Source organism: Lagopus muta, chromosome 4, assembly GCF_023343835.1.
Source record: "Lagopus muta isolate bLagMut1 chromosome 4, bLagMut1 primary, whole genome shotgun sequence".
Classification (NCBI taxonomy): domain Eukaryota; kingdom Metazoa; phylum Chordata; class Aves; order Galliformes; family Phasianidae; genus Lagopus; species Lagopus muta.
Genome location: NC_064436.1, coordinates 39,713,840 through 39,736,554, shown reverse-complemented (window position 1 = coordinate 39,736,554; position 22,715 = coordinate 39,713,840). Strand labels below are relative to the sequence as shown.

Sequence of the window (22,715 nt, the reverse complement as noted above, 5' to 3'; positions counted from 1 at the left end):
GAAAACCATAAGTTTCTTTTGATTACTTTGTGAGAAGCAAGTTGAAAATCATTGGAGGAAATCAAATAGCATGTCATAGAGCAGGTCTGTGGATTAAATCCTATTGGGTCCTTCCAGACCTTTGAGGCATAAAATACATTTTATAAACTGCAGTCTGCGATCTGAAGAGTTGTGTACCTCTGGTAAAGTACTGTAAAGTAAATCAATCGTGGACTGACTTATTTTCTTTTTTCCTCCTATAACTTCCATAACTATTAGGAAAACATACAAACTGACCTTTAAAGCAATTCATTTTCCTTTCCAGAAAACTTTGAAAGCAATTTTAGTTTGAGAAACAAGAAAACAAGTTTAAAAATCTCAAAGGCTATTGTGAAAAGGGACTGCTGCCTACCAGCCAGCTCTATTATGCACTGGACAAAGGCATACAGATTGCTCTGCCGTACCTGCATTGATTCTGCAGCTGGAAAAATATGAAAACACACTACAAGCAGATAAACTCCATGAAGAAAAAAGATTTAAATAAAACCACAACACCTAGTATTCTGACTGTAGATGTACTTTAAATTCAAAGTCACCAATTCAAATTTTTAAAGTTTAAAAATGAAAAGAAATCAATTAATTATGAAGTTCCAGATGGCAAAATCAGGAGTGCTAGAGAACCCACCAGCTAGTGATATTACTTTACAAGCAATTAGTGCAGCATTCGATAGACAGGACCCTTGAGTCCCATGTTATCCCCTCCCTTCCCATGTTCTCTACCCTTTTCTTTCCTCCTTACTGCAAAGATACAATATGCAAACAGGCAATCAACCAAATGGCATTGGTTATAAAATGGAAATGCATACACATATATAATTGTTAATCAGTTCTATAACTAAAACCCATCTGTATGCTTGCACAGCTACCTGGGGCATGGTGATTCCTCAACAACTAAGCACAGGTGATCTGTTGGGGAATTCCCGATTTTGGCTGTGGAGTGCGTAGTTGGGGATCTGCTTCCAAGGATGCGCGGGTCACCTCACCAAGGACATAAAAAATAGGGTGGGGATATCCAGCACGTCAAAGAAATCAGGGTAAAAAAAAATCCTGAGTAAACCAGGGTAAAAATGATCCAGCCTGCGATTTGCTTTTTAAATGCTTTTTCTGTACTTGTTGACTATTCTATTAAAAGAAATTGCCACCTACAAAGTCAGACAAAAGGAGCAGTTCCTATGGTGAGGAGCCTAATTCCTGCTGGGAGTCTCAAACTGCCCCCGGTCAGGACACAGATACTTTCTGAGAGTAGCAGTATGCATCAGAGCACTCCTAAAGCAAGTCTTCAGAGGGTCTGCAGAAAACATATTCTATCCTCTACAGACCCCATCAGTCAGAAGAAAGATGTGCCCAATCAGCAGCTTATTCTTTGACTTTTTAAGAAATATTTACAAGATCATAAAATATGTTATGAATTTTAAATAATACATGAATTGCATCTTACAACAGCTATTAGGTACCTATTACTGACATGACAACAGCATTATTTATATAAATTTCAGAGATTCTGTCCCACATTTTAGGAGAAAATTTGCATTTAAACCAGGCATTGGAGAATTTCCTTGTCACTACATGCCTTTATAAAAAGCCCCTCCCCAGCTTCAGGTACTGGAAGGCTATTTGGCCTTATTGAACTTCATGAGATTGGCTTGGGCCCACCTCTCAAGCCTGTCCAGGTCCTTCTGGATGGCATCTCTTTCTTCTAGCTTTCCACACTGCTGCTTGCTTACCAACCCACTCCCAGTGCAATAGGAGAGAGAATCGGGGGGGGGGGGAATATATCAACAAAGCACGGCTGGTGTGTTGAGAGAGAAAAACTAAGACAGAAAAGGAAGAGAAAAGGGAATAATAGTAAGAAGATATATAGATTAAAATGTATATATTATATAAATACACATATATACACATATAAAATTGCTCATCATCTGCTGTTCGACACCCAGCCAGTCTCCAACCAGCTAACTCCCCACCATTTATCAAGTTTTAATTTTCCCCCCTCATTATTTCATAATGGATGGAATACCCCTTTGGCCACTTAAGGTCAGCCCTCCTGGTTCTGTCCTTCCCCAAGTCCTTATGCCCCCCTAACCTCTCCCACTGGCAGAGCAGTGCAAGGAACTGAAAAAATGAAATGTCCTTGGCATATATGCACAGCACTACTCAGCAACAACTAAATCATCAGTGAGTTATCAACATGGCTTTTCTCCCAAAGCCAAGACGTAGCATCATCCCAGACACTATGAAGAAAAAAATCAACCCTGTCCCATCTGAAACCAGGTCGTGTCCTCTGATGTATAATGCAAAGGCTGATGGCTCCTGTAATGTGCAGAGTGCTGTTGAAACAGATCTCTGAAATTGCCTAATCCTCATCAAGTACTTTACACACAAACCACTACTGGAAAAAACCCTTCTACTTTGACATTTTTAAAACAAAATAGTAACAAAAGTATTTCTGTGTTGTGGATTTGTGATTTTTTGTTGTCAGTATTCCACATCAGAACATCATGTGGACCACTGGAAGTTAGTTAGTGTTCTGGTCCCACTTACTGCCCCTTACAGGCATTGTGAGTATCCTAATGGGAGGTGAGGGATGGCACCTCCGGAGGACCCCGGTCTTTTCCTTCCAGCCCCAACTCAGCCATCTCAGCTCGCTGGGAGAAAAGCATGTGCTTTCCCTTGCACTATCGTGGTTTGACTCACATTTTGGATACTCTTGTCTCTCGTTTTGTTTGATTTGGTTAATTTAGTAAATTACCATTCCTCCTCAGATCATTGCCATTGTGTTTTCTCTTTGTTAAAACTATCTGCTAGCTCTCTGCCCTTCCCCCTCTCTCAGAGCACATGTTGCCTGGGGCCAGCCGGATCGCGTGGCAACCCATTCGTATCTAGAGATAACCCCATCACATTTTGCATCAGAAAGTGCATTAATATCTTAAATTAGAGGCTCCATTCTCCCAGCTGCTGCTACAGTCCCAGCCACACCGCAAGCTGTGCTCCTCACTGGAAAGCCAGAGAAGACAGTGCCACCAAAGGCCATGCTTCTGCCACCAGCATGGAAACTGCATCACAGCAGCTAAAAACCTGGCAAAGATCCTTTCCTTTCAAGCTCCATCTAATAAAAGCACTTTAATTCTTGCCATTTTAATTAGTGCATGTTGATGTTCTTAGTTTGTTTCTTCCTCACACTTTCACCCAAACACATTTCTAAGTCCCCATAGCACAGTTAAGCTTGGAAAAAACGAGCCTACAGCCACCCAAAGCTGCTATACTCTTCAGCAAACCAGACTACAGTTTTGATAAAATAATTCTATATAAGTAAATACTCAAATAACGTGCAAGTGCCAAGAGCAAGTCTTATTATAGTAAAAGAGCAGTGCCACTATCAGCCGGTCAGTCTGTACTCATATCCATCTAAGAGCTTCCATGAAAATGGATGTCACTATTAAATTAGAGATTTGTAATGATTTATAATACTTAGCTGCCTTTAGTGATGCTTAGATTATGTTTGAATAACTAAATATACTGTGCTCCCAAACATCAAGCATGCCTTTGGGGATCCAGTCTTGCAGAAGGCTGGGGAAGATGAAGAATTTTCACTCTCAGCTCTATCAAACGCTTATCTGGAAAAATAAAACTGTGTGCTGGAGCTTTCAATTCATCTTTATCCACCCAGACAGGTGGGATCAAAGATTACAGAAGACTGAAGGCAGAATGATCAGTAAGACCAAGGTAGCACTAATGAACACAAATATCTTCTGCAAGAAGACGTTTTATTCCCATGGGTGCTTAAAAATAAAGAAGAGGTAATTAATCTCTGTATTAACTATAATTTACAGCACAGAGAAGCAAAGGAGTGTCATGTTAGCAGGCAAACATTTGCAGCCTTTAATGGTCTGTAATGCCAGAGATCTGGTCAGAATTTTTTTGGCTACTCTGTCCAGACCACACAGGGAAGCTTTTAAAGTTTTGATCTTACTGGAGCGCTATTTTTTCATTTGGTCTTGTGATGAAAAGCCTCCTTTGGCTGTACCAGCTGTGAAGTTTGATTTCAAATCTGACATGGACTGCAGTCATACAAATGAACAGGACAAAGCTTTCAACTCTTATGGTCAGTGGGAGGGAATCCAATACCCTGGTCCTACAGCAAAAAAAGAGCTGCAAGGCTGCAGGTTTAAAGCTGTAGGTTGAAGGTTTTAAACTCTTACTCTGACATATGCTCCCATCTTTGCAGAAAATATGAAATAGATTTCAAAAGACTGGGTATACGAAATGCTCTTCCTCTAACAACCATCCTCAGAACACTAAAAACCTCTATATATTGCTTCAACAAAAATAAAAGGCATTAAAAGATAAAGTTATTATTCTGAACTTTAACAAAATTTGTAAGTATACGACCAGACTTTTAAGATACTTACCCATTTTATGTAAGTACCCGATTTTCAAAAATCGTGCAGAAATTCTGGATAATAGTAACTTCCTCAATGGGTGAAATAGTTTTCTGATTCAAATAATTTATGCGTGGGGTTTTTTTTAGTTTAGATACAGCTTTATCAGTCATACAACCATTAATGGTCTACTGAAGTGTAGTCCCAGATGACTTTTTATTAGACCTTAAAATGTCTGGACTACATTCACTAATCTTCTTTTAAACAGAGACCCATGACTTCCCCCCCACAATCTTCCCTTCCCCCCCTCACCCCTTTTTTTTTTTTGTTGTTGTATATCTTCGAGAAACAATGTAGAAAAATAAGCACACGTGCATATTGAGGCAAGAATAAGTTAAGGTAAGTTAAAGCTGAAGGACAGTGAGACTTGAAGAAATCGTGCCTTCTATCTTGGCATTTCATACGTGTGCCAGGAAGAGTAGGCAGGAAGGTCACACTGCGCTAAAGATAGAACAGCTGCGCTACAGAAGGAGCTACTTGTCTTTCAAGAAACTTCAGGGAGAGACCTAAAATTAGCTCCTTTTCTGTAACTCATGATTTCTAAAAAGCTCTCAGGAAGAATCAAAGATCTCAGCAGCCCACTGGCTTAGTAGTGTTACTGTCTTTCCTATTGCAATGTTTTCCCTTTTCACAAACACGGCTCTTGCTTTGTGCTCGGCAGGGATCAGACACTCTAGGCCAACTGACTTACATATTTAGAAAATTGTTGTAAGATATTATTTACAGAGCACAAGGACTGTTTCCTTGAAGGAAGGTGTTGAGGTACCAAAGTCTATCACCAGGTGTTCAGCCTCTGACTCCCAAAGATATTTAGATTCTCATTTACAAATTGCCTCCACCTCATTTACAAATCCAAGTATCACTTCATTTACACCTTGATGATCTTCTCAGTGCAAGTGTTTTAGCAACTCTGAAATTATAGCCCAGCCTTCTATTGGTAAACCGGTTTTGAGATGTCTGTGTCATTCCTGCCTGGAATTGCTCCTGACAGCTTCTGCATCCCGCAACAGACACAACACAGAAGTGCCTATAAAAGACAAATGTTTGGGTCTGTGAAACATTCACAGAAGGAAGACTGTGATTTTACCTGCCATTGCCACCTATCAGAAGCAGCTGGGCACCGGAGAGCAGTATGCTGGCTCATTCAGAGACTGCAATACAAATGCTCACACCACAATCCAAATACCACTGAATGGGATAGAAATTTCCCAGCTTTCAGCTTGAGCAGGGACAGAGAACAACATATCTTGTTCTATCTCTACTATCAATAGCAGCACAAAAGAAATGCAGCTTTCTGTGATCATTGTGGTATAACGTCAGAAAAACAAAATAGAAAAAAGAAACTCAAAACACAGGTATAGGTGAAACCAAATGTCAAAGCCTAATACATGATAACAGGGAAATAGCACTTCTGATAAATACATATCTTAGTTTTACAGAGAAATGAGAAGCGAGTTCTTGAGCAGGGACGTTGAACAGAAGAACAGATGGGGTAGTGAGCTGTTTGGACACCCACCCATATCCTTCACACATCAGGTGTCTGAAGCTGAGCATGATAATGAAAGCAACCTGCATCCACTAACAGAGCATGATTATTAAGGTCATGCACCCTGAAAGCACTCTCCGATTGAGAAATCACTGGAAATCTCAGACCACGTACACATCTTGTGAGTCAGGTAGCATATATTCTGTTTATTGCTCCTAGCAAAATAATCTTATTCACCTGTGAATGAGATATTACATGCCACTTAAGCCATTAGTCTTCTTCCATTTGGAAAAGAAATATATCACATTACAAATGACTTTCCCTGCTAAATCTTTTTTTTCTTGACATCTTTCTCTACAGATTCAGAGTCCATCTGCAATAATTATTAATTATTTCCACTTTGTCTTCCTCTTCATCACACTAAGACATGTCATCTCACCACCAGAAAGCATGAATGTAAATACGTCTAAAGGAACCATTAGAATCATAGTTTTAAAATTTATTCAACTGAAGAGAGCTTCCAGCATACTGAAGAGCTACTTGTAGACTCTTACCACTATAAATCATGATAGAGAAAGAAAGTAATATTAACTATTTTTTTTAAATATAAAACTAAGCATTACCAGAATTGGGAAAATTTCTCCAGTAAAGCTTTGTTACTTGCTTGAATGAAAGTTATTACAGAAGAAATGCAGATTTGGAAAATTATGGTTCTTGACATAAAAAGCATAAAGGTAGGATCAAGTGATCTGTTACATGCAGCTGTATTTCAAAATGTGACATTATGCACATTATGAATATTTTTAAAAGTAATATTTTGGAAGGCTACATATCATATAGCTGAAGCAACTACAGCTTCCTTGAATTACATATATAATTTCACACTTTCTATCTTGTCAAAGGAAACTGAAAGAAACTAAACAGAAAATGACCAAATGTGAAGTCTTTATTTACAGCTCATGATGAAGTGAGAAAGAGCAACAAAATTTAGATTAAGGAAAGTGAAACTTTTACCAGGGGGAAAAAAAAAGTATGAAACAGGAAAGGACCAGCCTGTCAGCACAGAGTTACAGAGTTACCTCAACAATTTTGAAAATTGGAAGAGTGAGAAGAAAAAAAAAAAAAAAAAGTCAGAGTCTTTATCTTTTAACTCTGAGAACCGTGAAAAGCCCCAAGCTGATCAGAGACAGAGTTCTAAATTAGTGTCTCACATCTAAAATAAGGACTGTAACTCCAGGTTGCCTATGGGGTGTCAAGATTAATTTGTGAGTGCTGACACTGTGCTTTAAAGATGTAAGATGATGTATAAGAACTAAGTATTATCATTCCAAAGAGAAATTTCAAGGAATTTTCAAACCTTGAAGGAGCCATGTTTAATTCACACAACTGAAATTACTTATTTCCACAAAATAAAAAAATTCTACGTTATGTTTACCAGTGTTTGCCACCGCCCAGCTGCAAGAAACGGAACCTCAAATGTCTTAAAGACAGGAAAATGATGCTATTTGGCCAAGTATTCACAATCATACAATGATTTGGGTTGGAAGGAACCTTTAAGATCATCTAGTTTCAATCCCCTTGCTATATGTGGGACACCTCTCTCTCTACCAGGTTGATGAAAGCCAGCCAGCCTGGCTTTGAGTGCTTCCAGGGAGAGGGCATTCACAACCTCACTTGGGCAACCTATTCCAGAGTCTCACGAACCTCCCAGTAAATAATTTCTTCCTAATTGCTTGTCAAAGTCTACCAGGATGGAAGAGGGTACCATCCCACTTTGAGGCTGATGATGGCAATGGGGACAAGGGTTGGATCACAGGCCAGTAAGATAGCACCTCAGGCTAAGGAAACTCCAATTGGTAAATCAGCCTCAATGGGAGCCCAACTTAAGCATGCATTTTGGTAAATGTAATTGATACTTGTTTAAGACTCCAGCCATGAGAAGGAAAAAAAAAAAAAAAAAAAAAGAAAAAGAAACAGAATTGAAGTTTGTATTAATTTCTGCATCTTAAAAAATAAAGGAAGCATTGGAAAAAAACTAAGCTTGATGTGTTCAACCCTCAATCCCATTTAAGTTAACAGAACTCTACTGACAGTAGAGCAGAAGGGTTTCACCCAGTGCATCCAATTCTCTTTTAGCATAACTCCACTGAAAAAAAGTGAGTTATACTGGATTGCTCATAAGCCATTTGGAAAACAGCACAAACACTGAAGTGATAAAGCCAGCTGATGATACTCATTTGCCCAAGGTAGGAAAAATGAAAACAGCTGTGTAAAGTTGTAGAAAGACCTCTGGCACTGACTAGCAGATGAAAGGACTGGCAAAATTGAATGTAGATAAAGGTATAGTAGCATACAAGAGAGAGAAAAAAACCCAACAATTTTAACTCCATATACACAAAAATAGACTCAGACCTGACAGTTAGCTGCTTAGGAAAGAGATCTTGTCATTAGATAGTTCTAGAAAATGCCAGATGGGAAGGAGGTTGTGAACCCTTACAGCAGAAAGGGAAACAAAACAGGGAATATTGTATGCTCCTATACAAGCTCAAATCTTGATTGCTTTGCTACCTTTGCAGACTTTTCTCTGAAATATACAGTGGACATAAACCAATGCAGAAGAACAATAAGGATGGTCAGATATACAGAGCCATATCAGAAATTAATACAGCCCCTCTTCCTAGAAAAAAATCAACTGTGAAGCTCATGATGAAGCTGTAAAAATTCTGAGAATCATGAGGTATGTACACATGGATCACAGATTCATGAGTGAATTTAATATAACAACTGGTGGCACCAGAATGAAGTTAGCAGGTAAGCAGAAAACAGCAGAAGCTGCTTTCCACCTACATAACAGGTTAGTGGCATGCATTTCCACGGAGTGTTGTAAGAGCTAAAATGTAAAATGCACATCACTGTGAAGAGTAATAACCAAAAATGAAAGTCCACTGGGGGATATAACAAAAATATAAGAACTTCTTGCTCAAAGAATCCATCAATATTTGTACATTTTGCCATCCTACATGCTTCTTCCCTCTCCTGCTGCTACCAAGCACTGCCAATACCACTGCATGATGGCATTTCTGAAAGGCTCTTACCTGCATTTCCTCATGGTGAGAACAGCTGCAGATCAGCTTCTCCTCTCCAACACCAGTGTGCTTGGCACTAAGCCCATGTTGGGATATTCCAGAGAAATAATAGCTGGAAAAAAGCCAAATAAAAGCAACTTCAGTGAGGGAAACTGCTGGCATGTTCTCAGGCTGCCATCAGCAGGGTTGACAGGAACGAGGTGCTGGAAAAGAAGAATTGGGGAGACTCCTGGGTTCTGACCTACCTTGGTTTGTCCTGACCTAAACTGCTGGTGTTGGCTGCTCGTCACCCCTGCAAATCCCAAGGCAACTTGCAGCATGCTTCCTGTTCAGCCCAGTGCTAAATAAGATATAGCAGATGCTGTTTTGATTTTTAATGCTGCCCCCAATACAATGAGTGCAAACATCATGTTTAGAGAAGGAGCACAGACATGAACAGACAGGCAGAGTCAGGCTACAGGTCTATAAGAAGAGGATCATTAACCGCGGCATCTCAAAGCCCTTCAGATGCTAATATGCACCAAAAACTAGGGCCACCTATGTTTGAAATGATAGCAGGCACATTTTGTCCCAAAAGCCTTAGTTTTGTTCCCTTCACTCAGCACCTAAGAAATTTCAGTGGGAAGATGAATAAATACATGCCTAAATGGGACAGATTGTGGGGCCATCCATTAGTTGTTGCAAGGAGAGAGAAAGGGAGGACATGACAGCCTTGTTTTTGGAAATTAACAGAAATTCACGAATGTCTACCTACATCCTGCTAGTTCACTTATCACTTGCTTTTTATTTGGACTAGTTATATGACAAACAAATAAAAAAATTGTTCTGAATTGATATGCTGGATTATAACTGCACCATTTTCCTAGCACCTTTTGTTCAGCACGTTTTTCCCATTTTAGGGTAGCAATCTACATTTTGCCAGCTGCTTGCCTTGGTGAAGGAGCTGTGGGAAAGGCTCATCCTCACACATGCGGCTGCCTGCAGGAAGCACCAGCGGGTGGGGAAGCACAGAGCAGAGATGGAGAATTTCTGGCTTCCTTCTGCCTAATTGTCTTTTGATGACTGGACTACTAGTCAGCTTGCCCATCAGCTGCTCTCAATGGCAAAATAGGCCCCATGAATCAGGCACATCAGCTCAGCAGGACATGTTTGTTTAGAAAACTGAAATACAAAATTTAATAATCCTTCAGGCCAGATCCTCAGCTAATGCAGAAAAGCGCAGCTGCACTGAAGTGCATCTACATCAACTGGCTTTAGGTGAGGATCTGGCTTTACAAGCTTGGTAGAAAGGAGCCTTTATCTATGCAATATTAAAGGAGCAGGAAAATCTGACACTCCCACTGGGCTGCCTCACTGCATGCCACAGTTTCTCAGAGCTTTGAGCTAATTTGAAGAAACTCAATTAGAGGAAGTGTCATAGATGCAAAAGGATCAGTAATTCATCACATGCTGAACAAGGGTAGTCAACGCTGAAAAATGCATGAGCTTTTCTGAGTTGTTGGAGGCATTAGAGTAGTGGATTGCAGCAGCTCATATCCCAGACCTCCTCCCTGTTTCTGTCCTCAGATTCTTGGTGGTGAATTGTGAGCTAAGCATTTGCACTGCAGGAATCCTGCACAGAATCCCTGCACTCAGGTCCTATTGGAGGGTGAGAGTTGTTTTCCTGACAGAGCCACCCATTTAACGTCAAGATCAGTCTCCTTGGAGGTGACGCATATAGGGCTAAAATCCTTTGCTTGGGAACAGGTTGGACCAGCTCTCCACCTTGAATTTGCAGTCCCTAGCTCCAATCTCTTTTGTAAAACTTCTGAGGGCTACAAACACACCTATGCCAACCCATAAGGCACATGTGGACCTTACTTGCTGGGATGAAGCCTGCCAGGATGCAGATAAAGCCCGGGGTCTGGAAACCAAGTTTGGTGCTGGAAGTCTGAGTCTGGTTGGGATTGCGCTGAGACGTGAATCCAGGCACCTGAGAAAATGTGGAAATAAATAGAAGGCATTACTTTTAGAGCAAACTAAGTACTTCATGGTAGGACAGTACTACATCAGCTGTAATTGCTACAAGAAAGAAACCTTTGAGAGATGCTGTTAAATGAAGAGTACACCTGTGACATCAATTTTTGTGCATGAATGTGTTGAATTTTTAAAAACAATATTGATCCTTTATTCTTGAAAACAAAAGATCTTAAGCTGGCATCATTGCAAATATTTATTCAAAGTAGAGTTTACACTTTGAAGCACAAAAATGAGTAGAAACCAAATAAGTGAGCTACAGCAAACATTACACTCTCTAATGCCATCTATTTGGACTTGCCACTGTATAGAAGGCTGCCCTGTGAACTCAATCTGACCAATGTGATCATGCACTATGCAACCTGCCATGCCTGGCAGACACTCTAAGAACAAACTGATTCTACACCAGCACCGTGTATTACCCTACAGATCTGTTCATGCATGCTCAAGGCTGATTCCATTACATTATTAAATCCTAAATTATCTTACAAATGGCATGCTAGAATGGCACTGTAAGAGAAAGCTAGGGAAGTAATCAAGGAGAAAAAGAAATCAAGGAAACAAGTTGAAAAGTACTCAATGCAAAAAAAGCTGCACAACCCAGCAATCTCCATCTCCTTCCATTCATGATTCCCCAAGCCTTGCCAATGCAGAGGTAAGAGCTTGAAAATTAAAAAGGTGTGTGTTTCTTGGTATTTGTAGAAGCGATGACATCTTCAGGTTGGATCTACATGATCGATTATACAGCAGGAAGGAGCCATGTTGTTTATGAAAGGTGATGGGTATTTGGTATTGCTTGTGAACATAACGTGGCAGTTGTAAGAACTGAGCTTGTTAGTGAGTAAGGGGGTCTGATCTTTTTGCTTGTGGGGTAAGGTTTTGAGACTGCTTCCAGAGAAAGATTTTGCTGACATATGAATGTGTTCATTGCTACAGTCAATTGACCTGACTGCTCTAGGAGCAGCTGTGTAAGTCAGAACAAGCCTCTCTTTAATCAATTTAGGAGGAAAGATGAACCTAATAATCGATGCGAGTAGTTAAATGAAACCACCTGTGCACACAGACTCAGAAATATTGCCTAGACATCTGATAACACCTCTTTTGATCTACAGCTTTTTGTTGTTGTCTGAAGTAAAGCTAATGACATTGTTCTGACATAAGGAAGTATCTGTGTCAATGGTGCTGCTGCTATTTTTGTCAAAATTAATACTCTTCATAGCTTAGAAAGATAATTTTACTTCAAAGTAGATTTTTCTCTTTAGTATCCAGATCTTAAAACAGACTTACTGTTTTAAAGTAGTTATTTGGGGTAAGCAGTCCCCTTTAAATGAAAGTCATAAATTGTGCATGTTCTCCTGCTATTAGCTTCTACTTAGTAGATTCTGAATTACTTTCCCAGAGTGAAATGCTCATGTGTGTCACAGTTCATAATATTGCTTATTCAGCTACATGTCTGTAATTTGAACTAATTGAGTTAAGTAATGGTGTCACAGAACTTTGGTGAAGACAGTTCCTGCTCTGGCAGTAGCTCCTATGTCAATTATTAGCTTGTTGTCAATTATCAACTCACACTAATCACTATTGCTGTCAAAACAGACATCAGTGCATGGCAGTATTTGTCTTATTCCCAGTTCTCATTTCAAAAGATTCATTAAGATAAGGTATCTATTCTTTACATTCATGCCTTATTCCCATTATTCATACTGTTTTTGTTCCCCATTCCATACTTTTCTTTTTCTTGTATTAGTTATAGCTGTCTTCCATCATTATTTTTTAATTTATAGTGTCCATCCAATTATTTTCAGCAGTGAACCACAAATGAAGTTACTCTGGTTATCTGCTTTCCTCTCCTCCTCCTGATCTGTCATTGCTGTAACAGCCTTCTCACCAGCTCTTTGGTTGCATTCTGTGTACGTTCTGAAGACACTCAGAAGGCTCTCAGTGGAGGAGCACTTAATTGCCATCATCCAAGCCACTGACACCATTTAAAATGTGAGAAAACAATGCCTGACTGTGACTTTACCTAGTACTAATAAGCTTTGGAATTTATCTGTAATTATGGTTGAAGATGTAGTATCAGAGAATATCTTCTAACTGTAGCATATTGATACAATACATAACATAAAATACCATTCCTGTTAATGATGAGGCTTAATAAGGAGGAAGACGTAGAAATCCTACAGATCCCCATTGTATTTCTGCATTTCCTTCATTCTCATACTTCCTATAGCTCTCAGTATTTCATTTCCCTCATGATTCTTTGTTACCACTTTGATACACTTTGATATCTAGCTTTCTTCTATGTTTTAGTTCATGTTAGACTTTTTCACCTTTCCATGCCACGCAAACATTAGTTTTCTTGTTCCTTATTTTTTACACCTCTGTTTTTCGGTTCCCACCTTGCTCAATGCCTCTCTACAGCTATATGATGCTTTCCACTTTCTAGCACTTTCTTCATCTCTTTTGTTTTTCTTTATATCTTTTTCCAGTCTTTGTCCTCATTTTTCTCTTTGCCCCAGTGGCCCTTTTTTTTATTGATTTGTTCAACATCTGATCATTAAAGTTTGTTAACTCATTACATACATACTCAGGACATCATATGATTTTATGATATTAAAAATCATTTATTATTATTACTGTTATTACCCACATGCAAGCATTTGGCATCGCAAGAACTGCTTCACAGACTAGCCAGCACAAGCTTGCAACTGTTGCAGAGAAGGAAGAGGTTTCACACTAAATCAATGCAAGTTTATTTGCAGAGCAGATCAGAAGTTCAATGTGAAAGTTTCAGAATTTTATCAGAGCTTAAGCTTCCTGTCAAATGCCACCATAAATGTTATGTGGAAAGCTATGCCAGCACCTCAGAAAGTTCATAGAAGAAATATCTGTTGATGCTTAATTATTTTCATAATGCAAAAGAAAGGAAGCTTCCAGTTCCAAAGCTCTAGAGCTGAACCTCCCAGCTTTGTCAAACAGAAGGGAAGCACAAAAATGGATGGCATACTCGGGAAAAATTTCCATAGCAGGAAAAGCAAACACAGTGTTTGTATAATCAACAGATATTAAGATGTTACAATTACAAAATAAACAAGAGAGTTAGGCAAAGTAGATTTTGATAACAAAAGAGAATAAATAGAAGGCTTACCCTCTGTTGGGCTCACCACAAAACACCAGAAGGAGGGATCTCCAGAAGAGAGCCTTCCCCACTGGTAGCCAGCTCTTAAATAGGTCTAGGAGAGGTGGAGCCAGGCTCCACCCCTTCTGGCAGCACAGGTGAATTGCCTTCACCTGTGCTCCTCTGGCTGACTCATAGCTCGCCTCAGGTGATCAATCAGAGGTTCAGGCCGTGACTCAGTAATTCCCATACAAGTGTTACTCTAGAGTTGACTGTTTAGTCCGTGTTAGAGTCCTTCCTACACAAGTTTTTCATGTCTGATAACTTATTTCAGAATACAGATCCCAAAGACATGCATAACTATAACTTAAACTCCTTCTGGATCATGATTTAATACTGCTAAGAAGAAATTGTTCGACTGAATTTAGAGAACACAATTAGTTGGCCACGTTACACAAAAATAAAATACAATCTGAGAAATACTTGAAGAAAATTAAGAATGTCACAAATAATGCAAAGTCAAGTATGTCACCCAACTTACACTTTTCTTGCATCAGAGATGAACTACACTGTCTTACAGCAGCCACTAAAGGGACGTGTTCTTCACATCCCTTTAACACCTGATTTTCATGAGGGCCATTACTGAAAACACTGCAGTATTTTTTTATTTTATTTTCAGGTCTGACCCACACTCTACATTCTGGCATGCCTTTGTAAAAGACATCTGAAGCTCTCCCTCCAGCTGAGCCATTTGCAGTGCAGGAGAGGCTGATGAATACAGGATTTTACCAGCACTGGCACCTGGATGAACTCAGCCCTTTTCAGGACCCCCTGCCTTCAGGGCAGGACAGTGCTGCAGAGCATTTTCACCTCTGTGCAGCAGCTGGGAAGCAACAGAAGATGCTACTGCAGTCACAACATTGCAGTCTTTCTTTCTCTCCAGGTCTTTCAGCATCAATGATAGCAGAGGTGTACAAATACAAAGAAGTATTTCACAGTGTGATGGGAAGCTGGAAAAATAAGCCTGTAATCAATCATGACTTTCTTGCATTGAATGTAGCTGCCTGAGGCTCTCACTGGCCTCCCAGCCCCATTCCTCATTTCCCTCTGTACCTCAATAACCCCAGCACTGTTCTATTCCTACAAAGAATTCACCTGACCCTATACAGCATCTACTGGGCAGCCAGACAGTCTGAACTCTTTTCTGCAAGAGAGAAAATGCTGTCAATTCTAGCAGAAATATTCAAGCACTGAATCAAACATTTGGCTGCATGGGTTCCTCCCCAAGGCTACTCCCTGTCCTCTCCCTGGGAATTGCTACTTTTCTATTTCTATTGTGCTGGTTTGGTAGCGGTCAGTTTGTAAGAAAACCAGCTGGCAGGAATTGCTTAGTTCTCCCTGAATGTCATGATTTAGAAAGCCTAGGCCAAGCCAAAGGAGCCAGTGATGGAGTGCATAGTCCAGGAGACTGGATAAGCTCAGCTGTGGACCTCCTGGCTAATCAGTTGTGGAATAAGCAAATGGCTATATCACAATGGGAGAGTTCCATGCCACTCTTCCCAAACAAAGCAGTTGTTACACATACTGATAATCTTTGTAGCCAAAGTGACCATTAGAGCATAGCATAGGGAAAATGAGAGAAAATAGATTGGACAAAGGCTCTGGAGATTTAATCCAAAGCTTCCAGTGTAAGGTACCCTTTAGCAGCAAAGGTGGCTTAAAATATTCTTGATTTTATCACCTTTGCAGTTTGTTCCTGCATCTATATCACATCTAGAGTGCATCCTCCTCTCTGGGCTAATGCAGATTTTTGAAATCATTGGAGTCATTTGAGTTACAAAAACCCTCAAGGGGGGAAATAAAAAAGTGACAAGAAAACAGGGGTGAAACTTTCTGATAGCTACCTTATTCATCTAGTACCCCCTCCTTTTTGGGAGTGCAATTCTGGAAAATACTTTGTGATCAACTGGTAGCTTCAACATATGGATTATATTAGTTATTTAATTTATTTAGGGATCATCTTTGAGACATGCACTATGTGCTGCTAGGCTTTATCCACTACCCTGCCCCTGTGAACAAGTACTGTTTTCCCAGTCTGCATCTGTTGGGGGAACAGGGGGGAAACTGGGCAAATCATTCAAAAACCACAGCAGGTAGAGATGTCAGGTTTGAGTTCTGAACTCCTGAAAACTCTAAACAACATATTTGTTTCCAGATAGCAAAGCTACATTTCTGTCAGTTTATCTGCAAGTCCTGAAATTTCTACCAGTCACCAGCTCAGTCTCCATTTATGCTTTATTTTAACAGCTTCAGATTATACATGCTTTGCCTGTCTGCCTGTTTTCCTTCCCCATAATGAGCTGCAGCAGCTCTACTGTGTCTTGCCAGCTCCTTCTTGAAAGAAAAATAGCTTGCAGAAGTTTGAAACACGAGCGAAATGTTTAGCAAGACCTGAATCATTATCTCTGCAACCATGGATGTAAAGAGCAAGGTTATTATCAGTATATTGCAAAATGTTTTCATATATATCTAATATATTTTGTCAATTTGGCCAAATAAGCATCAGATAATAAGGGCCAGTCTAACAAAAATGCTGCAACTACAGTACAATTTCCGTGATTTTTTTTAGCAAGTTGGATGTTGAAGATTAGGCAATGCAGAACACTTTTTTCCTTGTAATTACTCCTTCCTTCACTACACTTTTACAATTCCACGTGGTGTCGAAGGATGCTTTATTATTTTATCTGTTTCCTGTCAGAGATTGAAAGTTGGCTTACTTAAATGTCTCCCTTCTGGAAGTGAGGAGGAGAAAAGGGCCTGCTGAAGGCTTGACAAAGATCCAGGCTGACAGATGAGACATAGGAAAAATAGCACCTGACTGCTAAGATTTAAACTACAGCAGCCTAGAGGGAGGCCATCTCAGGAAAAAAAGGTGAGGTGCAACATAAACACAAAAGCTGCACAGCATGGTGAGTGACAGATAGCAGTGTCAGTCCGTCCCACATAACGGGAACAAATGCTGCCACAAGGACTTGCCATGGTCTCAAAGCAGCCACATCCCCACCTGGGTCTGATGCAAAGGAGGTCTTTGCTTGTCAAAGCTGCTATCCATTTTATTTTTCAGGGTGACCTCCACAGCACTGACAGCTTCAGCCTGGGTTTGAAACATCAGTTTTGATACAAAGACCCTTATAGTTAAACGACACAACATAAAATAAGGTAATTTATAAGTCTATAATACAAGAGAGGATTGTGGATCACTATACGTCAACAGGAAATTCATAGATATCTTTCCCCGACATACCAATTTGGAGCCCATGCCTCTGTATGACTTCTTCCCTCCTTGTTTTTCCTCTGAACCTGGATGTCCTTTAAAGGAAGCCATAATAAAATTAATTTCTATCATCATCAAGGGCACGGCAGATGAAAAATGAGAATTCAGGTTGAAACGAATATAAATATTAGATGCCAAAATATATCACTGTTCAGAATGCAGTAGGGACTGAGTATTGTGAAGTCCTGCATATATTCTGCAGCTTGTGACAAAGTCATTTCTGTTTCTTTCAGGATGATAAATAACTCATAGAGTTCAACTACATAATCAGTTAACATGAATAGAGTACAAATCTCAGTGAAACCGTAGCTTTTTTTTTTTTTTTCTTCCCTGTATCAACCTTTCTGGAAACATAATCTACAAGAACTTCTAAACCATGAAATGCAAAATGAAATTTATATAACTTCAGGATGAAAATTTAGAAGAAAAAAAAAATTTGTGATAATAATAATAATAATAATAAAATAAAGATAAAATTGAAGGGGGTAATTTACATAATATTAAGTACCTAATAAAGAGATGAATCAAGTTGTTATTTAGTATCTCTGAGACTGGAGAGTCTTATGATTGTACTTAAAGTGAAATGATGTTGCTATGGGTCTAAAAATAAGGCTTTCTCTTCATATTAATTTCAATTAACATTCAAATTTGGCTATGATACAGTGCATCTGGACTCCAGGAACTGGACTCCAGGAAGATTTGAAAAAAAAGACTAAGGTGTGATGCACAACTTTTGCCAAGTAAGATGTAAGTAGATTATCTAGGAAGGAAAATGTGCTTTTAATCTATTTTATTCTCTCTTCTGATACATATACATCTTTGTTAACCTTTTTATAATATAACTTGTGAAAAACACCAAAGAACTTCAAACAAGCATTTGAAAACACTGTTTGACCCATGAATGGATCATGTCAATTTTTTTTGTAATCTGAATTTACTTAAATGCTTTCTCTGGTACAGCAGCATAAACAACAGATTCGAAAATAAGAAAGTTTTTAATGATGATACAAATAGCAAAAATTTCTAATTTCTGAACTTATGTACTACCAGATGAAGAATATTTGCATACATTTACTTTGTTTCAGCACAGTTACTCTGGAAGATATCAATATGTATGAGAAGATAAAGTGATGTATATGTTTAGGGTGAGAAAGTCTGTAGTATCAGTTTCTCTGTGATTTGTTTCATTTATTTAGCTATCACTGGATTGTTAAAAATGTTAGGGGAGCTCAACATCTGTGGAAACATCTTCAGATCATCTTAAGTAAAATAATGGAAGTAGGCTAATACACATAAATGAGTGGTCTTGCAATTCAGCATGTTTGGCAATGGGTCTAGTAAGGGCCTTGTTGCAGGTTTTTCAGGGGTGGCAGAGGTACAACCATATACATGATGACTGAGGTTTCAAGTTCCATCAGCACAGCACATTTTGTCAGCTCTAAAATTCTCTAAAAATTAGCCTGCTTGAGCAGAAATTGCATAAAATGCTTTTATCTTTAAAAGACTTTCTTAATCGAATCATCTAGCCCTATTCTCCAGGTAGCGTGAGAGCCAGAGAGAAAAGGTGTCTGGTATCACAGAATTACAGAATGGTGAAGGTTGGAAGGGACCTCAAGGATCATGAATCTCCAACCCCCTGCCACATGCAGGGCCACCAACCTCCCCATTTAATACTAGACCAGGCTGCCCAGGGCCCCATCCAGTCTGGCCTTGAACACCTCCAGGGATTGGGCATCCACAACCCCTCTGGGCAGCCCATTCCAGCACCTCACCACTCTCATAGTAAAGAACTTCCCCCTGACATCCAACCTAAATCTTCCCTCCCTCAACTTAAAATCATTTCTCCTTGTCCTGACCCTTGGTGAGGGTCTACATGAGAGTAATTAGTTTATACACAGTAACACACAGTGTTAAAAGAAGAGATAACAAATTAGGCTAAAAGCAAAATGAATATTGAGAATGATAAATTCTGAAACAAAATATGACTATTAATATGGAGAAACTTTTATATATATAAATGAACCAACCACAAATCACTGACGTACAGCTCAAAATTTAATTGCATTAACAACTCATGACTCATGGATACTATGTGAATCTGATTTGGTTCTTAAACTTGTTCCTAGCTGCAACAAGAAATGAAGTGTTCTGGTTATTGTTCTGTTTTTGTTCAATGATTACATTACAAGAGTTAAATAGAAAAAAAATGACTCATAAACAGGTAGCCCATATGGGAAATTATGCAGAGTGTGATTCAGAAGGCAAATTGTGTGCTGTTGTTTGACTTTTTACAACAAGAAGAATTGAACAGAATTGAAAAGTACCTTCAAATCACATTTGAATGATGGAAATACATTTTGCTGTAACAGATTGTATTCACAACAGGTACAGCAAGACCTTCTCGGAAAAATATGCCATCCCAATGGCAGAAGTCAAAACCCTTCACCACTGCTATTCATCTACAAATGAAAATCATGCAGCCTCCCTGAAATAAAGGCCTATTAAGAAATCATCATTCATCACTAGCCCTCATCAACCCAGGCGGCTGATAATCGAGGTTCTCTCTAACCTCTGTGTCAAAGTATAATTACTTGGAAGGTTCTCAACTGAGATAGTGTATTCCTCTTCAAATATTCTAACAAAATGGCAATTTAAAATGGGCTTGGACATGGAAATAGCTCCAGGCACCGCAATGCTGACCTCTTTGTTAGCACAGGGAATGAATGAATGAGTGCAATCACACTTCTGAAACTAAAATATTAGTATTCTCTAAGCATTAAAATAAGCATGACTACCAGAACAAGCAGGAAAGCTCCCAAGAAGCTCAGGGGTGCTTTGATTAGGGCCCTCACCAAGCTACTATAACTGTAGCTGCTTCTCAGCATGCAACCTAAGAGCAGAGACTCGACACCGCAGAAGACTGTTTGCACAAATAATAACAAAAAATATATATATAGATTCAGCTGGGTCGCACTTCTGTATAGACATTGCAGTTTACTCCCTCTCAGTGCCTGGAGATGCGATTAAGATGACAAAGAGGATCAAGAGGAAGGTCACCAGCTACTGTCATCTCTCACTCAGAAAACTCACAAACACCAAATGTGCGAGAGTAGAAGTCATTAGGTTTGTAGCAAAACTACAGCTGTGGGTGAGAGAAGGGAACCTTTAGAAAAGAGGTAGTATGTGTATAATACGGCTTTCCCTCCAGGCACCTGAACCTCACAAAGCACAAATTTACCAACACCAATAGAGGAGTAGCTGAAAGCGGCCCTTGGTAAAATACATTTGTATTTTTGAAGTCAAGACCTTGTACTACATTTTCAGACTACTAAATCTCTATGTAATGCTCTTGAAACACATATCTATACTGGGTATCTTGCAATTCAAGGCATTAATAAACCCACAGCAAGCTGCCATCTGAGAAGAAACTGTGTTTTGTGAACCTGTACAGGAGAACGCAAAGAAAACATGTGCAATACATATTTTCAGAGTTCTAATTTCTATCTCTGGTTATCAAGAGTGCTCGCAATTATGAATAGATAACATTTTTACTCAAACCTTTAAAAAAAATAAAAAACAAGTATCTGTATTTTGCTGATCCATATAACCCACATAAATGCTTACAGCTTCTTATTCAACTAATATGCAAAGTAACGGCATCACTAAAATTCTCAAGACTTCCTGTGCACTCACCTTGAATAAGGAATATGAGTATATTTTAACACATTCCTCTATATGGAAGATCACAGCCTGAACCTCAGATTGACCACCTGAAGCAAGCCATGGGAGCACAAGTGCACACAATTCACCTGTGCTACCAGAAGGGGTGGAGCCTGGCTCCTCCTCTCCTAGATCCCATTTAAGTGCTGACTGCCAGTGAGGAATTCTGGAGATTGCTCCTTGTGGAGTTTATTGCAAGCCTATGATACCTATGAGCATTTCCATTTATTTTGATTATCTTTCCATGATAATCTTACTAAACCTAACCTCTATATATCTATTGATTATACACTTGTACACAACAATACGTCAATGTGACAGTGTCACTCATTCATATAAACATTTATCTTTATGCTTCTAAAGTAAGCATTAACATTTAGAGAAAAAAATTAAAAATTAGTGTCTTTATATTTTGACACCCACAAGCCATGTGTTATAGTGTTTTACTAAGTTTACATTAAAAACAAAGCTATTTGCAATCTGACAGTGGAAAAAAAATCACAGTTTTTCTACTTATCAGACTTTATCAGACTAACAGGACTGCAATGAAACATATAAAAGAAGGGAAATCAATTGCTAAATTATTGTATTCAGGACCTCACATAAGGAGAAGTTCCCTAGGAAAAAATAATGTGGTTGACTTTTTCAAACTCCACTTAATTAACCCTTATTTACAGTAGCATCCTGAAAAATGAATGCTGCGGCATTTCAGAAACCAATTGGTTTTCCAACCACCTTAGAAAAAGTAAAAAAAATACATATGTTTCAATTTACAAGCCAGTATTCTTGAAAGCACTAATCTTGATGAATCCTTTGCTCTGCTGAGCATGCTGTATCTGAACAACAATTGTTCATAAACAGAAGAGCACTGATACAAATAAGAAAAAAATATATGCCTGGAAGGAACTTCATTTTGTATCTGTAAGAACTGCATGGTAAAGGACTGAACGGAATACAAGATTTAGCAATAAAAGCATGAGTTACATAGAGCACTTGCACCTCAAAAGCAGACACCAGCTACCACTTCAACCTGAAGGTGTCTATGCCTTCCCTAACCTTGAATTCCCTAAGCTCTGAGGCTTACACCTGTGTACATCTGGTGCTGCCACTCTCCTCAATCAGAGCAGCAAATCCTGCTCAGTTTCTTGTTACCAAAAGGAAGAAAAAAAAAAAAAAAAAGAATATTATAGATTTTTCTCAGGCTATGGATTCCAGCTAGACAAAAAAAAAGTCAATTAGCAATCTTCGGTAAAGGTCTACATTTACCACTGAAGAGGCTTTTCTTCATTCCCTCCCCAGAAGCTCTCCCTGTTTTTTTTGTTCCTCTCTCTCGAGTTCCCTTTGAGACTGGAGAAAATAGAAGGACAAAGGTGGAATCCATTATTAATTCATTATAAATCACATTTTCTCAGTTAAACAGCGAGAATATGCTGGGGCAGAAAGGCAGCACAGTCCTATTCTAAACAAATACCAGTCG

General features: G+C 39.1%; 1 long non-coding RNA gene across 3 annotated transcripts in view; it reads right to left on the bottom strand.

The window, feature by feature from the left end:
• Positions 1-22,715, bottom strand: part of LOC125691673 (uncharacterized) — a 173,271-nt gene that overhangs the window by 11,888 nt on the left and 138,668 nt on the right. Inside the window, exons 1-4 of one of the 3 annotated variants that reach the window (XR_007376200.1) lie at positions 21,212-21,307; positions 17,489-17,553; positions 10,911-11,022; positions 9,060-9,162 (exon numbers count right to left, since the gene is read on the bottom strand). This is a non-coding gene — a long non-coding RNA (uncharacterized LOC125691673). Of the gene's footprint in view, positions 1-9,059; positions 9,163-10,910; positions 11,023-14,214; positions 14,275-17,488; positions 17,554-21,211; positions 21,308-22,715 lie in introns of those variants that run through there. The other 2 variants (XR_007376201.1, XR_007376202.1) reach the window with 2 other exon arrangements.